The sequence below is a fragment of the Sander lucioperca genome, chromosome 8 (genome assembly GCF_008315115.2).
Source record: "Sander lucioperca isolate FBNREF2018 chromosome 8, SLUC_FBN_1.2, whole genome shotgun sequence".
Taxonomy (NCBI): domain Eukaryota; kingdom Metazoa; phylum Chordata; class Actinopteri; order Perciformes; family Percidae; genus Sander; species Sander lucioperca.
The window spans coordinates 4,986,045-4,990,603 of NC_050180.1; positions in this window are offsets into that span (position 1 = coordinate 4,986,045).

The window sequence follows — 4,559 nt, forward strand, 5'->3', positions numbered from 1 at the left end:
AGTCTGCAACGCAGCCCACTGCTGCCCTCTTGGGCTAAATAGCTTTTGTGCAGCTAACACCTAGCCTAGCTTCAATGAGCTAACGGCTAATCTGGGACGTAGCCTAGCAACCCCCGGGTTTCGTCACCCCTCCCCCTCACACTCTCTCTCTCTCTCTCTCTCTCTCTCTCTCTCTCTCTCTCTCTCACACACACACACACACACACACACACACACACAGTGTCTCACAGAGACATGCTGGTTGCTTTTTTTTGTTGTACTTTAAAAAAGGATATATTGGGTTTAATTGATCAAAGGATTGTTGATTGGCCATTGATCATTTTGAAGTTAATAAAGTCTACTATACTTTAATTAGCAGTTTTCTGTGATTATTTGTGTACTTATTGTAATAATTGCTGGTTGAACACAGGTAGTGCTCGGATTCACCCTTCCTTTTGTTCCTTTAAAGAATCAGATAGATTAACCAAGTTAAGATCTGTATTTTAAAGGGAACACCACTATTGAGACTGTTTCACAGTGCAGTTATTGGCCCCTGAAGTTTCAGGGTGGTGCCCCGTTTTGATTGTTTGTCGATTTGATAAAGTTATTAATAACCATATTCATACCTTTATTAATATTGATAAAACATCTTTGATAATTTGCCAATAATTAGATCTGTACACCTACGATGTACCCAACATGACATAGAATGTGTCTTTATTGTCCAAAAATATAAATCAATAGAAGAACCTACAGGAACACTTTAGATAATTAACCAAATGCCCAGACTGAAGAATTGCAGCTATTTTTATCTGTCAAAGTGGCCATATACTATAGCAAATTATTTTTCTGTACAATTATTTTTATGGGATTCACTCCTCAAGCAAACTGGGCCCTAACATTCTAAGCACTTTAACCCATTCCTTAATCCACATGAAAAAAAAAATAATTACTGCCAGCTTGGCTATACAACAAAAAAAGACCTGAAGCTTGGCACAACTTTCAAAACCTTTTTTCAAGCCACTGCAACATGTAAACATTCCGAGTCTATAGTTGCCAGATTTAGGATACGTGGTAATCTTTGCAAGGTGGTGGTCTTGTGATAAATCCTTTTGAGTAATTTTAGAATAATGCATGTGATCAAATAGGATTTCCATGACTTTAAAATGTGCAGAAACCCTGGCACCTCATGCGTGCACATGTTCTATCATAAATCCTCACTGGATTGCATTGTAGAAGAAATTGTCTATAGTGCATATTTCTGCAATGAATAAAGTCACCACTTCTGAGCAGCATTGCTCATTTAGCGGTTTTTACAAGGCATTGCAGGTTTTGGATCTTCATGTGTGTTAGAGAATTGATTGCTACTACTGTTATAAAGCACTTAGTGTTTATATTTCTGATCTGCTGACAGGTAATGAACCATTCAGACCTCTTATCCTGGGAAAGGTCTGCTTCTTTATGACTTTTTTTGTCTAATGTGGTCTTGCATTGCCAGCTCTGTGGAGTAAGGTCTGGCTACACCACAGATACATTCCAGGATAGGAGAAAAAAACAAACACTCTGGGTTGTTTGCATTTCTTTAAACCAATCACAATCATCTTGGGAGGCGCTAAGCTCCGAACGCAGTGACGGTGGCTCTGCAAAATAGTCTCGGGAAGGAACTTGTTTTGGTGGAACATTTGCACCGCGCAAAAGAAAACGCCACATACAATATTAAATGAAGTTAACTGTTTACACAATACAGTAATGTAAGCTATTTAAATTAGCTGGATACATGGTTAAACATAATTTGGTCTAACCAGTGTATCGCCGTGTGTACATCGTCCCACCATTCGGTCCCAAAACGTCCCAGTTAGAGAGGAAATGCCGTAAACATATTCTTTGTAAATCTTTACAATCATTACCCCAAAGAACCAAGCAGGCCTGCCTTGTTGCACCATCCAAATTTTCTTCAAAACTTTCTATTTTCAGCGTGTAGCTTGCTAGCTTGAAGTTTGTTGTTTCCCGTAGCGAAGGGATTTTGAGAACGGCAACACACAGAGAGCGGAAGCGGAAGGGCATGGATGGAGGGACAGGATGTCAGGCAATTATCCTGGAAATGTACTTCCGTTGACTGTGTCTAATGTAAAGCACTTTGAACTGCCTTGTTAAAGGGTTCTAAACATAATTACTATCTCCCAGTACGTTCTGCTATAAAGCAGTCCAATCCTACATTTCCTTATCTTCCAGTCTACATAACATTTGTTTTGCTGTCTATACAATAGACCCTTCATCTCATACGTCCATGTATGACAAGCCCAGACAACTGCTATCAGACATTCTAACTTTATGCTTTTGTCACATTCTCAATAATTAAAAAATCTCTGGGCCAGAATCGCTGTTGTGATATAGGCTAATGGAGAAGATCAGTGGAATGCAGCACAAGTAGTGGTGTAACAATTTAAAAAGCCTGAAACAGAATCCCTAAGACACATGAATAAATCAAACATTACCACAATCAAAATATTAGAGCATCTTCCCTCTTTGAAGAGTGGCTTTGAAAATGGCAAACTAGTCATGACCAGCCTCTCCGACTAGTGTACTGTACAATGGAGGGTTACTCAGACATTTATATAAATAGGCTTTTCAGGGAGACATCCTTTGATGTTCTTCACGGATGTGTGCTTAAAGCCTGCTTGAGATGAGAGAATAAAAGACAGTTGTAAATAATAATAACAAACAGCATTTCTAATATTTTATTTACCCAGCTTCTCTGCTGTAAACGTGTCCCAGTGTTTCGCTGCGTGAATAAACCTCACAGTCTGCAGCATCAATAGAATTCATAATGATGCGTGGTGTTCCTAATTCTCTACATAAAATGCTCCTCCAGTCTTTCCCCACAGGGAACTCTTTACAGCCCTCTCTCTGTTTACTTTCTATACATCTCTGAGTGTTTCAGAGAGGGAGAATGAGAGGAAACGAGCACGTTTCCCTCACACTAGTAAATTAGAACAAGCAACCCAATATTGAAATTTGGAGAGCAGTTCACAAAAACAGCTTTTTAAGGGGGTGCTGCCAAAAGTAACCCTGTTGATTTTCATGATAAAAGACACTATGTTAAGGGTACGTAGTGACACTGAATGCATGATAACGGGATGTGGTAAGAGGCATTGCTGCTTCACTTCATTGGTAAATAAAGTAAATGGAGGTGTTACCTTTTTCCACATAACATATTCGTATTCCATCCTTCATTATACTGTAGTAACCTTCATTGTAGGAAATCAGTCAACCTTCTTACCAAAAAACCCCATATGGCCATTTTGATTTCTTTCTTTTAGGATTAACACAACAGAAAAAAAGAACGTCAAATCTTTACAGGTCTCAAAACGTAAAGTAGTAATTTGTTTTTTTTAGTTCAGACTGAGTTTGTCTGCTCTGTTTTTCATCAGTTAGACGTGAACAATAGACGTGAGCATTATCTTACTGCTGCTGGGCCGTATTGACTAAACATACTCTTATTTTTATATATTAATTATGGATTACATCCATTAGATGACGTGGATCCAAAACAACTATTCCTCTTCCATCCTATCTTTGAAAAATACAACCCCAACCATACAGTACAGTATTGTCTGATCATGTGTTTTTCATCATATTCTCTTCACCATTACCAGTGTCAATATGTAGCCTACCAGTGGTTGTAACGGAGTATATGAGTCTTAGTATTACCATGTGGAGTGACAAAAAAGGAAAATGCCATTCCAGCGTGTTGTTTCTGTGGTTTGAGGAACACGATAATTGTTCTTGGATGGTTGTAATGTTGGGGCGATTATCTGCACTCCCTGTCCACTTGTTGAATGTCCCTTGTCCCTTGTTGGACTGCCTGCATAGCTTGTGTTGATAGGATTTACTCCCCAATTCATTCACACTTATTCCAAACAATATCTAACCGCCCTGCTGGTTATTTTAGCATGACGAGTAATTGGAAGAAACCTAGCTGTATAGTTGATCCAGTTATACCGTTTTAATAGCGGAATTTCAAGATCACAGTATAGCTACAACAGTTGCATGGTGGTCTTGATGAGGTTTGGGTTCTTTCCGTTTATAGTCTTGAGTCCCAGGGAATACCAGGCTCTCCAGCTGCAACTAGGATCCCAGCAAGGCACAACAGGAACATTCCGATGGCCTCCTCCATGCTGGTTTGTTGGTGTATGTGGCGCTAAAGTCAAGTGACGACCCTATGAAGACCGTTGCCGTGTTTGCGTCACTCCCTTACCCCTCCTACCAGTTCTTATGGCCACTTAGCCAGCACGAATGCAAATGGCAAAACCGGTTTTGGGGGAGAGTAGTTAGAAGAACTGTTTAGAAGTGGACTGTTCCTATAACTATGTTCCTATAACTACTTGGTCAGAAAGAGGCTAAGTCATTAGTAACTATTACCCTAGGTTTTAATCCATTTCACAATTGCAAATACAAAATGTCTGAACATACAACAGAAAAGATTGATACATAAAATATGATACTTTTCTCTGTCTTTGCTTTTGGACATTTACTTTGTAATTGTCAATGACAATGTTTTAATTAATGAAAAAAAAGCA